Raw genomic sequence first — 17,285 nt, forward strand, 5'->3', positions numbered from 1 at the left:
TTGCATCCATTAAAAATTATCATAAGCAGCTGAGAGTATCCATCAGCACTCAGATCAAAGGGTTATTATTGAGAAATGTCTGCATGCTCCATCTACTGATCTGATCAGGGGGCCTCAACAAGAATAAACTTCTATTTTGCAAATCACTGGTTGAAACCTCTAATACAAGAATTCAAAAAGTCCAGATTGCTCAAAAAAAAAAAAAAAAAAAGAGAGAGAAGAAAACTGCAGGTGGAAAAAAGTGGTGAGTCCTCTGATAGAGGATTTGGCTGTGTGTAATGCTGTTCAGAAAATGCTGTGCCTGCTGTTTTTATAATAAGATGACCTTTTCCACTGCAAAGACACCGCCATCACAACCATTAGTAAAACACTAATGAATAGTCTCCTATTTAAACAACAGCAGCAAAGCAGGAATCTCATATCTCCTACATCCCTTTCACTTCACTGAACTGTGAACTCTAAAACCCCATTGAAACCAGAACATTTTGATGAGATGAATTGCAGGAATGTTACTCAGAATCATTCCTGCTACAAAATTTTCAATTTTCTGGTTTCTAATGTTGTTTGTTGGTTTTTTTGTTTGTTTGTTTGTTTTTCTAACTATGAATATGCTTAACACGTCTGAGAACAAGTTACTATTTCTGCTCTTATTGTGCCTAGGAGCCATCATCTAGGTGAGGGACTTAGCAACTTAATATGCAGCTGTGAAGATAAATGACCCTGATTGATCTTGTGCTGCCATTTCTAATGTCATGACTCTTTTCTGCCAGACTTTGCCATTCCTGAGGGGTATGAACCCTCAATAGGTGACACTAGATATCTACTCAAAATTGGTAATAACTTGAAATGCTACATTATTCAGACTTTTTTTATGACAGGGGACAGAAGACTCTCTGTAGCCCAGATTTTAGAAATGTATATCATATTCTAACTTCAGCTGATAAAAGTTGGGTAGCATATTTAGTTTGTGTAAAGTCTTGTCAGCCAGAAATTGCTTTTTGATTTAGCTGATAGAAAAAGCTTTTCCATAATACCCAGATACTGTGCAAAACAGGCTACGGAAAAACTCTCCTTTTTGAATTTTCACTGTTGGTAAAGAAGAGTCTATAGTAAAACATCTGTGTTATATGAGCTGATTGTTTGTAGGCTCTGCAGTTTTCTTCAAAAACACTTATTCTCTTAATGAGAAAATTCTTAAATTGAAAAATTACCCATCAGAGTAAGTCTGCATAGGTAAGCATATAATTTCATTTTACAAAGAAAATAAGAGAATGAAAAGTATTTCTTCCAGGGCCATGAAATGATTTCAGAACATAAGATATGCTCTCACTGTAGTCAGATAATTACTTTAGGAAGCCCACAACTTGCAGCAGCCTGTTGCTCACCTCTGCCCAAAATGTTGGGCTGCTCCCCAAAGGAACACAGCTGATTATGCAGGAGCTGCCATGCCTGTGTTTCAAATATGGAAATTTTTCAGAGCATGGTCTATAGCCTGGTTTCTTGGATGTAAACCATTTATTCCTGCTAAAAAAATCAGACATAATTAGTGTAAAAAAGTGCACCTACTGGTTTTTAACCTGTTAGAAAAGTTCTGTACACTTAATGATGCAAATAAGCATTTCATTAAAATTTCAGAAGCATCAATCCAGATGAGATCACAGGTTTTCATAGGTGTCACTGAAAAATCTGAACCCTTTTGTTTATTGCTGAGCATTTATATATATATATATATTCAGCCCAAATGTTCATATATGTTTTAGCACTAAATCCCTAATAATTTGAATGAGAATCAGGAGCCTAATTACTTGTGAGAGAACTAAATTTCTGATCTGCTTTTGAAAATAAAGCCGAAACATTTTCAGCTTAATATAATATAATGATATATATTTGTCATGGGTTAGCAACCATAGTCCCGGAAGTGATGTTCTTGCTAAGGGGTGCTTACAGCTTCCTCTGTGACCTAACAGAACCTATCAGATGGCCAGTTTGAATATGGACAATTCTTTAAGCCACTTAAAGTTGTGACGGCGTCTGTGATCCACACTTAAGAATAGAAATCCTGAGGCAGAGCCTCTCTGTCTTGTTTCCGGTGCTGGGACAGGTGGCTGCAGGGGCCAGCAGGCCTGGCCCAGGCCCTGCTCGGGCCAGGCTGGGCTGGGCCACGGCCATCCTGGAGCCGATGGGCCCTGTTCCACCCGCGGAACCCCCCCCCCCCCCCCCCCGCGCCAGCAGGGCTGTGGGCAGCTGGAGCAGCTTGGCTTCCCCCCCTCTCCACTGTGATAAGCGACATTCCAGCTGCAAGGCCTAGGTGAAATTAACCCTTTTAGTGCTGTGAAGAGCTGAAAACCTCAGGGAGGAGAAAGAGGAGATGCTTAAAGCTGAAAGTCTGTTGTGAAGCTATGATATATCAGAGTATCCCATTGTAATTTCATGAAGGCATGGGGGGTGGAGTGTTCAACTCGTAAGCAAAAGCACCCTGTGCTGAGATAGGCAGATGCTGATGCAGCTGTAATTTCATGAGAAGTTTGGACAGGGAGAGATGGAAGCCATGAGGACTTTTGCTCCAAATGGGAAAGGAGAAAACCTCAGTTCCTAGAGATGCTCCCAGAGATAGTCCTAGAGATGAAGATGAGGAGGACCCTTTGCTCCCAGGGAAGGAGAAGGGCCTCTGTTCTTAGTGATGAAATGCTCCCAGAGATGGGTGAAGAGAACTTTTGTTTCTGAACGGCTCAACCTTAAAATTGTACCCCAAAAACTTCAAGAGTGGACCCTCGAAAGCAGTTGCGGGAAAAGCTGCAAGTTCGGGGATCAGACTCACATGCGTGCAGAGACTCTTCCAAAATGGACTGAACAAAGTTATTTGGACGTGGGCGGCTGTCTCGTTGTGATAATGTTTTCATAGCATGGGCAAGAGAGACTCCGCTTCCTAAATGGGCTGAACAAGGTTATTATGGAAGTGGTAAACAGACTGAACATCTGAAGGGTTGTCTTTTTTACATTGTCACTTGGAGAAGGGAGAAAGGTGGGGGGAGGAGAAGAGTTCTGAAGGTGTCCTATGATTTTTTTTCTTCTTTTAGGTCTGTTAATAAACTTCTTTATATTCTTTCAAGTTTGGTGCCTGCTTTGCACTTCTCCTAATTCTTATCTCACAGAAGGTAAACAGTAATGAGTATTTTGGACCAAACCACTACACTATTATATATATTAGTAGGTTCTCTTGATATTGTTATACAAACAGGTTGGTGTGCTATAATGTACATGAAGATTTGAAAGCATTTTGAACTTCAGAGGAAGTTATTCAACTTTTAACAGCTCAGTTACATCAATTCCTTCATTTTATTGATGCTATGTTCTTCTTCACTCCATCAGCTTTTTTATCTCATTTCTAACACAACTGATATTAGAAGTCACTACTCTAGTCTACTGTTTTTTAATTTGCCTACAAATTAAGCTGTGAAATGGATTTTAAAATTTTTGATTAAAAGCACTAAAAAATGTTTCCAGAAGGAAACAACTGTGCTAAGCTTCCTTCCATAAAGAAGTTTTATAAGTAGGTCATAAACCCCTGAAATTAAGTCAGAAATGCTGACAGACCCCAAACTTTTAGAAGCTCTGTAAGCTCCAGTCTAATCATCTTTTCCCAGAGGGGGAAAATCTTTTTCTTGAGACTAAATTGTAGACTGTAAAATTGTTGTTTTGTCACATAGAGCTCTGAGTATACAGTAAAGAAATGTACAGCAAAAAAAAGCCATATGTTGTTACTATAGCAACTACAAGTCAAAAAGATATTGTAAAATGTCTTTTTCTTCTAAATTTATCCTATGTAACATTTCCCAGTCTTGCTTAATTATGTTACACAATCTAGCTTTCATTTGTTAGCATGGGTCAGAAGAACTCTGAAACTACACCAGAATTACTGGAGGTAAATAGTTATGAACTAATGAGAGATTTGTCCCCAGTGGACCTTAGATATACTAGGGTATGGAAAAAACTACATACAATTACACGTCTAAAACTTTTATCTAAGAAGCCATATCTATTTGTGTATGTATGTGAACAAATCATTTTATATAATCCTCTTTCTAGAAACGACAAATTGTTTTATAGTTTGGGGATTTTTTAATGTTTCAAAATGATAACATGATTGTTATGGCCTTTATATGAAATGTTTATATTTAGCAGAAGGCTTTTACAGAAGAAATTTGTGGGGCTTTCAAATCATTAGTATACCTGGTATGGAATTTCTCAGTTATGGAATTTCACTTTTAGGTGTTTTCATTTCATAAGGAAAAACAGTATGAAATAGATGACTGTTAAACATTATTTTTGTCCATTTCATACTATGAACTACACATTATTAGAAAACCAAGGTCTTTAAACTTTTGTTTCACTTTGTTTTATGTGCAATAAAGCCTAAATAGAGAATCCTGTTGTAGTAGTGGAGAGTAACTAGAAAGTAAAAAGACATACAAAAGGCCATTGAGGCTGCTTTGCAGTAGAAGTGAAAATTTGTCTCTGATATACTGATTGTTGCTCTAGTACAGGTGCAGTACCATGGAAGTTTATTCTGTGCTACATTGGGAAAAGGTACACTTGGAAAAAAAAAGAAAACCACCAAAAATCTTTCAGCTGTACTGTGGATCTTCTTGAAGGCATGCTAACTAGCCATAACTTTGAGATTTTATTGTGTATCCTCCGTTATGTTGAAGTTACATGGATTTTCGAACTTGCTTGCATGTGTGGATGTATATTGTTCTGTTTTCCTTGTACTTTACTATTTTCAGCTCACTAAATTTTATACCATAAGTATTTCATGTTATAATGAAAAATATTACTCTGCGTTTTCTAATTTATTGGCCAAATAGACCATATGTGTGGTTGATGCCCACCTCTTTGATGAGGTACCTGTATTAAAATGGAGATTCTGTGGTCTAAGCTTGCATTAACAACAAAGGATGGCCTAGCAGAGGCATCTTTTAGCGAAAGAGTGAGGATGCAATCAGTATTTTAAAAATGTAGTTAACAGGTTCAGATTGCTTCAGCCAAAGAATCAATGTAGTACACTAAAATCCATTGCATATTTTCAATGCAAACAAGTGTCTTTTATTTCTTTCAAAAACTTTTGTGAAACAGTTATGTTGCCTTTAAAAAAGTTTGTTAATCAGAATTATTTGGTGTCCCTCTTAGGCTGAGTCGTCCCTAGCAGCAAATCCACAAGGAGGGCTTTTGTATCTGTGTAGAACCTAAAAAAATCAGAACATCAGAAATGTCAGAAATCCTGCTTTCCTCTCCATGGCCACTGAGAAATTTAGCCCTTGAATTACTGTCCTGGTTTCAGCAGCTTTTACATACTGTTTTCCCTTCTCCACCCCTGTATATGCCTGTAAGAAGCCTTTCTGATTTAAGTTATCCTGCTATTCCAAGTAACATGATTTTTACTGTGGTTTTTATCACCTTAAAGCAATTGTTTAAATTCTTTTGTGTGACATATTTACAGAAATTTCCCCTGGAAAAAACAAAGAAAACAAAACAAACACAGCCAAACACATATAGACATACACATACATACACCATACACACATACATGCACCAAACAAGCAAACAAAATATCTCAAAAACCAGTTTTCTTTCCTCCTGCAGAGCTACATGAAGTCGGAAGGTCAGGTAGTAGCAACGTGTGGCTCTGTTCCTAAAGCTGTGTAAGTGAACTTCAGCATCCATCTTGCAACAACCCCCACTAATATTAGAGAAAAATTTCATTACTTACAGTCAATGCAGATTTCTGCAATGCTCATTCTGGAATATTCAAGACAGAAAACAAGACTAACTGTCATAGAGCATAGGAACAACTAACTCAGTGTGCAGTTTGGCCCCACACAATCAAAACTTGTGAATTCCCAATCTTCCTAGCACCTCCCTTAATCCTGTTTATTCATTTCTTTAAGAATTTAATTCTGCTCTCATTCTCTTATATTCATATTATCCAGTTTATTTACTTACTTTTCTCCCTTTAGGCACATTAGTCTACCTAAAAAACCCTGACTATAAAAGTATGATTAATATGCTATTAGATAAGATAGATGCCCAGAACATCAAGGAATAATTGCAGATATAAAGTAAACCAAATATATTCCTAGTGCTATTTTGCGATTTGCAAAGATAAGTATTAAAGATAATCCTGATTATTGTCTGTGTGTTGCAAACACTTTAAAGAGCTTTGAGCAAAGTATCTGATAGAAATAAAAGGCTTAAATGCAGAAACTATACAAACACTAAGGAATGTCCTAGCATTAACAAGGTAGGTATTTTTGCAAATAAGAATGAAAAATGTAAAAATTTAAAGCAAGTAGTCATTTAGGATAAAAAAAAATGAGGGAAGTAAGCCCATATAATATTAATTATAATTTATCTTCAGACTATTTTTAAAAGTTATGTCATCTATAGAACATCTTCTACACAAATAATTTATTCATCAAATTAAATATTTTTAATTTCTAGATACCATAAATAATAATAATAAAACATAACAGTTATATGTTAAATGCTAGCAGAACATTTTCTGAAATTTGGGTGTAGCAAGCTTGCCATCTACTGATCAACAGAAAAAATCTTTGTTTACAAGATCTTTTTGTATACCATATTGTTTAGTTTGAAACTCTCTTTATATGATGAATCAGTACTTGTGTACTTAAATAAATCTGTTTCCAGTGCCTCTGAAGGACAATATAAGGCCTCAAAGGTATTGTGCTAGTGGATCAAAGATGAGTTCCTGAAGTACTTCCTATAGCCATTGAGGAATTTTTCACTGAAAGACATAATCTTATTGAGTATTTGGGGAATTTACTTGGCTTCTCTTAAAGCATATATTCCTAATTCACAGATGTTCTCATGAAGTTAAAACATTATTTTATGAATAATATGGCAGAAGCAAATAAATATACTTTTTTATTTCAATTCTTTCCATTTCACAAAGAGAAATTCACTTGTCCCATGTCATCTGCCAGCTTTGCCCTCATTCAAACCTTGTCAGTGCATAGTGGAAAATTGCAGAAAATCCATATGTCCAGAGTATTTGGTGTTGTACACCCTCACGTTCCACTCAGATGGGTTTAGACATGAAGGTTAAAATCCACAGTTGTGTCATATGTACAACAAAGAAAAGCCTGTACTCTTTTGTAAGAGTCTGTCTTATGGGTTAGCTTAATAATCATCATTATTGCTGTATAATTTTTCCCTTTTCCATTATCAATTAATTTCATTCAATGTAGAATTATAACAGTATGGATAATAGAGCATGAAAATGGACAACCTGTGACTAAGACAGTGATTGTATTTTAAACAGTGATTTAAAAAGAAAAAAATCTCTTTTAAATTATTTGAAATTTTGCAGATCTTTATTTAGCAGAAAATGCCTTCAGAATGTGTGGAAACATAAAAATTCTGAAATTTATGGACCAGAGCAAGATTGAGAGGAAAGAATATGCTCTTTCCAAGAACATGAGAAAGTTTGTCTTTCAATCTAATTCAATCTATACTATTTAGACTCAGTGACAGGTTATTTTTTCACAGAGTTGCCATGTAGATCACGTCTGGAACTTTTCTCTTTTTGATATCTGCCTTCCCTGCTGGATAATATTCTCCTGTAACATCATTATTTAAAGTTTTATTATAATTTCAATTGTACTGGCATAAATCAGGAATTATTTCAACTCAGTTAAAGAATTTAAAATTACCTCTGTTAACTCCAAATAGAATTAAGGTGTTTTGCTGCAGAACCTCCTCTAAACAGGACTATGATTTTAGATTGTATGGGAGTATAACCTAAAGGCAGAAAGTCCCAGAGACAGAATGATTTGTAGAGACTAAGGTATTTCAAGAGATTTGTCTGCAGAAATCAATAAGCTTTGTCAAAATAAATTTCCTAGCTGGCATTCAAAATCTCTGCCACAACTACTGTACATGGCTTGGTTCATCTAGCAGGTTAAAAATCTGTTCTTTGGGAAGGGGTAGGAGGAACTCTGCAAGGTTTGGGATTTTTTTTTCTTTTCCCTTGGAGACTACTTTCTATACCTTTCAGAAGGTGACCTGAAAGTACTCTGCGTTTCTGGGGCCAAATAAGTCAATCTCTATTCAGGGAAAGCTCCAAGTCTGTTGGGGCAGATGAGTCACAGCCATCCTGCATATCAGCAGGAATACATCACAGCATGACAGCTACCGCACATCGTTTGCACTTCACCTCTTTACAAACACTGGCTCATCTACCTCCTCCAAACTTCAGCAAATGCCAGAGAAGAGGCACCCATGACACAGCTCTTCAGCCTCTACTTTACTCTCCCCAGAATCCAACTGGCCTCGTGGTCCTGCTGCCACCCTTGGTAAAGCTGCCTCCAAAACATCCAGAAAGGATCCACAAGACGGGCAGGTTGCGAGGGAGGTGATCATGTGTGATGAAACAATAGCACTATTTTGTACGCTGTCACTTATTCCACACCTTGTGGAGTTTTTTAAGGAATTGTTTAGTTCACTACAAAAGTATATTTAATATGAATATTTGGTGTTGATGATCTTCACATAAAAGGAGATTAAACTAGTAGAGAGTCCTTTAAAAAAATCTAAGATTATATCTACTTTTCTGTGCCACCAGAATCAAAAGGAAATTCCTAAAGGAATATAGTCATGTTGGTTTTTTTCTCTTCTTCTAAGCAAACTGAAAAGAAGGATTTACACATTAGTTAGGACATATCTAAACTCAATGGCATGATCGGTCAGAAAATATTGTACCATCAAAAAAATAAGGCTGCATATATTGGGAGAAACATAAATAACCCCAGCTTTCTGCATATTTTAAACTACAGAAAGGTGGTGTTCTTTGTGCCAAAGTAAATTTAAAATAAATAGAACTTTATATTCATATGTATTTAAGCACAGGTATCAGAATCAGAGAAATTGAGAAAATATTACAGATGTATTTGATCTTTGAAAAGAAGCTTATTAAAAAGGGTCAACTTCATTTTTGTAAGAAAATATTAAGGCTTTAAAATAGGACAGCTAAGATGGAATATAGCACAACAGTAATTAAGTAGTAGATTCTAGTTATTTCTGCAAAGTTTAAATAGAAAATTAGGTAAATATGGGATTTGGTACTTTAGCAAAATTGCTCTAAAGCAAACTTTTACATTGATTAGCATTAAAATTCCAAATATGACATTTCAGTAATACTTGTGAGAGCATATTTAATTACACTACTTATGTAGATATAGCTTCTTTAAGCTCTCCTTATGGTATAACGCTACATACAGGTCTGAAAAATCAAATCTGTACAGACTATTGCTTTTTCTCCAAGTTCAAGTCCAACTTCAATTAAGAAAAAAACAGGAGTATCTTATTGAATTAGTCCTTTGTCTCAACTGAATTTGATGAAGCATCTCCTTATTGTTGCAGAACTTCTCCAAGATCAAGCTACTTGGAATTTGAGGGGAAGAGGGGGCTCAGGCACAACAATTCATTTTGCTGGATTTTGTTAAGAGTCATTGCACCACAAATCTTAATGTAAAATGCGTTAAAATACATCTTCAAATAGACTCATCCTATCTGATTATAACCCTTTTTTCCCCTCCTATAAATTTGTTTCCTAAACTTTCACAACTGATATATTAAGAATAATTGTAGCTTAACTGGAGTAGTTAGAGTGAAAAAGTTGATATCACTCTTTTAAACATGATTTTTGAGGCAATTAACATTCTGCATGGTTTTATTTTTCCACATATAATTTAATCTCAGGCAGCTGCTGGTATTATTCCTGGGAAATACTTCTTCCCTGCTGCTCAGTTAGAAAGATGAATATGTGGTTCTCTCCTTGCCTGTACAGTCTTATTCCCTGTGCCAAGTCTAGAAATTTACATCAGAACTACTCTGTTTTTTTTCAAACATAAGATGTGTTCATTTATTCAATAGAGTGGACTAAATCCAGCACTATGTTTTCCTGGCTTTACCTATCTGTAATTCATACAGGAATTACTTTGAGGAAAGACACAGAGTAAACAAGCAGTAACTCAAAATCATGTTATTTTTAAAAAGAATAGCAGTAAGAAAGCATTTCATGAATCACTGCAAGAGGTAGTTAAAACTGATGGTTCTTATGAAAAACATAAATTTTAGGACTGGCTTAAGACCAATCTCTAAATAAAACAAGGGTGAGTGACAGATGTTAACCCATTCCCAAGGTGTTCTGCTGCTTATATTGGTACAGCAATTGAAAATAACTCACACTATTTCTAGAGCATGAAGTATAGACCATGAGTTTTTTACAGCTCCTTTAAGTTATATCTGGTACTTCTAATACGAAATATACATTATATTAGTTTTCCTTTTCTCTTCTGTATTTTACCAAGCTTTCTATTATAAAAGAACTTATACATGAATTACTGAATTATTTACAGCTACAGGTTCCTTAATTAAACCTGTTAATTAATTAATGCATTAAGACATGCAATATACTGGCATATACCTAAATAAAATAAGACTAGAAAGTGTTTGTTAGACATCAGATACTCAATAAACGTGATGCCAACAGCTGAGCAAAGATGGGGCTGCATTGTTCTATTTTCTGAAATTGTAAATTTATATTTTTAAAAATCCTCGGGAAATTCAGCACAAGACTTTGCCTTACTGCAAAATTGAAGCTAAATATGTTTTTAAATTATCAAAAGCTCTAAAATTTTGAAATTTTGTTACCACGAAATTGTCTACTACACAAAGGAAAAATGAAAAGGTAAATCTGTACACTGTGTGTCCAATTTTGGTGTGTTTAGTCCAAATGTGTTTTTCTGTCAAATCAGAAGTGCATTATTTTAATCATATTGTAGAACATGTATGATATGTTTTCTCAACTACATTTGATTTTATCTAAAGTTGTAGTATAATATTGGAGCACAGCAATTCCTAAGTGATGATGTTTGCATAAACCATTGGGATCAGAAATTGGTTCCTCAGTCTTTAACTGAGGCCAGTGCAATCAGGTGTTGCCCCTTCACAAATCACTTAGGAGTGTACTTGATGTCCTGTTGCTTAACTGTGAGGAGCACTAATAAAAAATATAGACTGTAAGAGCACTTTCTCACTAAAGACTGATACGTCTGTCCTTCCTATGAAGCTGTTACATACTAAAAGCCAGGTTTTCTTCATTATCGAATAGTATATAAACGGTATTCTCAGTCTTCATGTAATTTGTCCAATATATACAAAAATAGGCTTCTGTTCCTTTTGGATACAAAATAATAAATGTTTCACAGGGTGCAATACAGTATAAAATTCTACAACTGAAGCTGAGAAGGTTTCTGATTAACATTAGGTAACTGTGCTGTCTATTTTATAGATACAGTCTGTATGTTTGGGTGTCCAAGCAAATTTGTATGCTGGTTTTGGTGGAAAAAGCACTGGGTGAATATTGACCCAGAGAGTGAGTGTCTCTGGAGAGCCATTTTACTTTTTCCTCATGAACGGAAGTGGAGTGAAAACAGGATCAATGACAGAGGGTAATCATATTCCTAATCACTGAAGTTTGTTGAGTCTTAATTTATAGTGGATAGGGAAACATCGAAGGACCAGCATCACAAGAAATCATTTATACTGCAAATGACTCCAGAAATTAATTCCCAAAGACATTAAATATTGTCCTTTTTCTGTCTTCTAAAATTACGTTGTAGAAGCCTATTTGTCCTGCAGTTGAGCACCTGTTTCAGAGTTATGGTTCAAACAATATGTGCTTTTATGTAATGAACAGAGAAATGAAAGGCTAAGACTACATGAGATTAGAATTTTGCCCCTGACCCCTTGTGGTCTGGAAGAATTACCAACTCTTCTGTCCCATGAGAGTAATCTCTGCTATTTTCCTTCCCACGTTCTTGTAAGTGAGCCAAACATTCCCGCCCCAGAAAATCTCTGCATGATTCTGTGTGTGTAGGCACATGCACGTGCTTAGAGGAATATTTGCATGCTTCATTTATCAAGCCCAAACTTTAGGGTTGGATATATCCCTCACCAATACCAAGCTAGTTTCTGGTTGGTAGAGACAAGATTATATTATGCTATTTGACATTTTAATCTTTCCCATATCTGAGTTTTCATCTTCTGCCTAAAGAAGTTTCTTCCAGTTTTTCTTCAAATCTTCCCCAAAACATTTCAGTTTTATAATCAATAAGTAAAAATCCAAGTGTGACCATATTTGCAGTCATCTCATTTCCAACCCAGTTTTTCAGTGCAATTTTCTTGTCTCACTAATTATTTCTAGTTAGACATGATGCAGCTGTAGAATGTCATGGGAAAAGCCCGACTAGAAGAAAATACTTACATAATCAGCAGAGAGAAAAAAAAAAGCAAGGACTTAAGTTCAACTCTTCTGAGATGCTCCCAGAACTTTTGTATTAACTTTGACACTGTGTTTATCAAGCTAAAATAATTCAACTTGATAAGGCAGACAATTTATGAGACAAGTTTATTTATTTCAGTGCTGATTTTGGTACCAGTCACAATTTTTTCTCTAAAAGAGAATGGAAATTGATAAATATAGATATGGTTAATGTCTATGAGCTCATGAAAAATTCTACATTGAAGTAGTACTAAGTCATACAGTAAATGCATTCATTGAATCCAAATATAATTCAAATCCTTAAAACAAACAGCATGAAACATCAGACAGAAAACATCCTGAGGTAGTGTAACCACTATTAATTATCTTTATTATTACAGCAGAGAATGTAAATTTAATCTGAAATATTTTACTGACGTTAAATATGATTTTATTTCTTCTCTGATTTACGTCATTCTTCCCCAGATGGACATTCTGAGTTTTTATCTCTATCACAGATCACAGAATATTCTGAGTTGGAAGGAACCCATAAGGATCATCTAGTTCAACTCTTAAGTGAATGTCCCATACAGGGACCAAACACATGATCTTGGCATTATTAGCAGCAGCTGATCTAATCTCAGGCTGTTGTACATAGAGACTGATTGTGGCGATACTCTGAGGGTGGTAATGGTGAACATACTAATACGCTTACACTGCAAGCTGGCTTTGCCAACACTAATGACACTGTGTCAGAGACTGAAATATTATATTTTAGGACTTAAACATGTTCTTAAAGGACTTTTAAAAAAGCTGCAGAGAAGACTACCGCACCCTGAATGGGGCCCTGACTGAGGCCTAACACTGCTTGCTGATGAAGATAAGATAAAGTAACAACTCAGGGCTGGGGACATTCACAAAGCACAGGTTTAACACCTCCAAGATGAGGACCACAGCCCCAGGGCTATCAGCTGCCAGGCTCACACAGACCCTCCACCAAAGGGGAAGGGGAGAGGCTTTGGGTGTGTGTTGGAAATGCCTCTGGTCAGAGGTGCAGTGACTGCCCATCCTCCACTGTGCAGAAGAGCCCAGCTGAGGGGTCCTCACTGTGGGGGAAGCTTATCCACAGCAGAAGGGGGTGACATGGCCCATCACAGGGGCCCCCCTCAAAGGGGTCCCCAGACCCTGCACCAGAGCACCAGAGATGATGCAACAGACCCTCAGTGTTGCAAGGGACAGTGTCAAGCCAGCCCCTGCAAGAGAGACACGTGGGCGTTCCCACCTGGCTCAAAGTGTATATTAATCCACGGGATTCTGCACTCTGTGGTATGTGGTGTGGTGGTGTGTGGCAACGTGGCGTGTGGCAGTGTGGCATGGCGTGTGGCAGCATGTAGCAGCGTGGCCATGGCAGCGGGGGACCCTCACCTCTTTCTTTCTTTCTTTCTTTCTTTCTTTCTTTCTTTCTTTCTTTCTTTCTTTCTTTCTTTCTTTCTTTCTTTCTTTCTTTCTTTCTTTCTTTCTTTCTTTCTTTCTTTCTTTCTTTCTTTCTTTCTTTCTTTCTTTCTTTCTTTCTTTCTTTCTTTCTTTCTTTCTTTCTTTCTTTCTTTCTTTCTTTCTTTCTTTCTTTCTTTCTTTCTTTCTTTCTTTCTTTCTTTCTTTCTTTCTTTCTTTCTTTCTTTCTTTCTTTCTTTCTTTCTTTCTTTCTTTCTTTCTTTCTTTCTTTCTTTCTTTCTTTCTTTCTTTCTTTCTTTCTTTCTTTCTTTCTTTCTTTCTTTCTTTCTTTCTTTCTTTCTTTCTTTCTTTCTTTCTTTCTTTCTTTCTTTCTTTCTTTCTTTCTTTCTTTCTTTCTTTCTTTCTTTCTTTCTTTCTTTCTTTCTTTCTTTCTTTCTTTCTTTCTTTCTTTCTTTCTTTCTTTCTTTCTTTCTTTCTTTCTTTCTTTCTTTCTTTCTTTCTTTCTTTCTTTCTTTCTTTCTTTCTTTCTTTCTTTCTTTCTTTCTTTCTTTCTTTCTTTCTTTCTTTCTTTCTTTCTTTCTTTCTTTCTTTCTTTCTTTCTTTCTTTCTTTCTTTCTTTCTTTTTCTTTCTTTCTTTCTTTCTTTTTCTTTCTTTCTTTCTTTCTTTCTTTCTTTCTTTCTTTCTTTCTTTCTTTCTTTCTTTCTTTCTTTCTTTCTTTCTTTCTTTCTTTCTTTCTTTCTTTCCTTCCTTCCTTCCTTCCTTCCTTCCTTCCTTCCTTCCTTCCTTCCTTCCTTCCTTCCTTCCTTCCTTCCTTCCTTCCTTCCTTCCTTCTCTTTGCCTCTCTACTATTAAATAAAATACATCCATTTTTTGGCAACAACATCTAACCTCGTTTGGTTTTAATCTTGTTTCTGGGGATATTTTGAACCTCCTAAGTTCTTTCCAGTTTATGCTCAGAGACTTAGCTTTCTTTGCTTTTCTGGGTTTAAACCAGATCGTAACACACTGCAAGCTCAACTTCTTCCATTTTAACAAAGAAAGGATCTTCAAAACATTGATTGACATAGATATTGTCTGTAAATGTAATTTTCAAAAGAGAAATTTTTCATTGAATTTTAGCCCTTAGAAGGATTGTTAAATGGTCGATGGCGAGAACTACTGGAATGAGAGTTCAAGTTCCCAGCCTTGGAACTCACAGACTCACAGACAAAAGTCCTCAATTCTTAGCAAAAATGTACATCAGAGCACTTACTACCCAGAGACATCTAAGTTACAGTTGAAAGAAATTAGCTTGGAAAAAATTGTATGAGCAAGATAATTTTATAACACTTCAGCTTTTTATTACTTCATGTGTACGTATTTTCAGAGTTGTATGGGGATTCATATGTAAGCAAAAGAAGATGGGATATGTTGTTGAGGATTCTTTGTGGTGTCCCTCCACTGCCTTCACCCCCCCACCCTAGTGAGTTTTGCATATAAATGGATTGTTCATCATTACATGGGAACATATTTTTGGTCTTGTTTCATCTTTCTTGCTCTCCTCCTGGCCAGAATATTCTTGTATCCATGTGCACAGCTTCAATAAAAATAATAGAAATTATTCTCCTCCCAAAATAAATTACAGCCTTGCTGTTTGGAATCACAACAAGCACATCAAAATTTCTTCAGCCAATTTGGAGAGTGCATTTTGCTTCCTAGATGAACGCTGTATGCACTAAAAAATCTGCATTCAAGCGACTCAAGTTTTATGCAATTAGCTTATGCTAAAATTACAGTTTACTGTAATTTAAGTTTTTCTATGTTCCATTTGAGCTGTCATTTAATTTGCATCTTATCCACAGTGTCTCCCAAAATTTTTAAAGGCAGCATCCCATGATTCATGAAGTCTTATCTGCATAGGTCCTGCCCTTTCATCAGAGATCCTACTGCCTCCTTCTCAGCCTATCAGCTCTGCTACAGATGCTGGTACTCAGACAGCAAGTCAGGCTAGACTTGCCTGTCTCTGTCTCAAGATATTCAACTGTTTGCCCTGTCTTTCCATGCTGGTTGATCCAGGGACAGTGCAGAGACATCTGAGTTAGCCATGTAGGGAATTAACATGGGCCTGGCAGGGCAGTGGCTGGGCATACCCTACATGGCAGAACCAGTTTTTGGAAGGACTTGCAGGTGTTGGTTGACAAGAAGCTCAACATGGCCCAGCAATGTGCACTTGCAGCCCAAAAAGCAGATCAAATCCTGGGCTGCATCCAAAGCAGTGTGGCCAGCAGGGAGAGAAAGGGCATTGTCCCCCTCTATTCTGGTCTTGTGAGACCCCACCTGGAGTACTGCATTGAGCTCTGGGGTCTGCAACACAAGAAAGACATGGATCTCTTGGATCAAGTCCAGAGAAGAGCCATAAAGATGATCACGGGGCTGGAGCACCTCTCTATGAAGACAGGCTGAGAACTGGTGCTGTTCAGCCTGGAGAAGAGAAGGTCCTGGGGAGACCTTAGAGCACCTTGCAACACATAAAAGGGTCCTACAAGAGAGCTGGAGAGGGATTTTTTGCAAGACCATGCTTGTAATAGGACAAGGGGTAATGGCCTTAAGCTGAAAGGGGAGAGATTTAGATGAGGTATAAAGCAGAAATTCTTCCCTATGGTGAGACACTCAAACAGGTTTCCCAGAGAAGCTGTGGATGTTCCATCCCTGGAACAATTCAAGGGCAGGTTGGATTTACAACCTGATCTGGTGGATGGCATCCCAGCTCATGGCAGAGACGTTGGAACTAGATGATCTTTAAGGTACGTTCTAACCCAAACCATTCTATGACTGCTTGAATCTTGTTTATAGCTTCATTCCTAATGTGCTTTTATCTCACAAAGTAGACACTTCTTAATAATTGGAACCAAAGTTTGTATGTAATGCAAATATACATTGAAGGGAAACTACACAGCATCTTTTTTTTATAATCTGAAAAATTAAAGTGTTAAATAAACTTCATAATAACTTTTATTAGATTTTGATTAGATTTTCTAGAGACGATCAAGAAATATGTTAAGGATTTTCCCAAGACTATAAAAAAAAGCAAAAAATTATCATACAAAAATTAAAGAGAGTTTTAGCTAAGGGCAGTTCTGGAAATGATTTAATTATTTTTAATATATTGATAACATGTCAACTCTTAGCTTATTGATGCTTAAAAATAATTTTTTTACTGCTTTCTGCCTTTGTAAATAACACATTTGAGACACTTGATTTTGTAATTTCACCTTCAAAACATGGACTGACTTTCATCTTGTTGTGTATTTGGTCTGACTGAGATGGAGATTTTTGTTATTTGCAATATTTTTATTCCAGAGCAAATGCTGCATGTACTGAGGCCTTATTTCCCAGTGAGTGGCTGGACATCACCTGCTTGATGGGAAGTAGAGACATAGTGGGGAACTTCTGTTGTTGTAATTGTGAAGGGACAAGGGGTGGATTGTGTGTAAATTGTCCACTTTT

The sequence above is a fragment of the Coloeus monedula genome (assembly GCF_965178545.1).
Source record: "Coloeus monedula genome assembly, chromosome: 2".
NCBI lineage: Eukaryota > Metazoa > Chordata > Aves > Passeriformes > Corvidae > Coloeus > Coloeus monedula.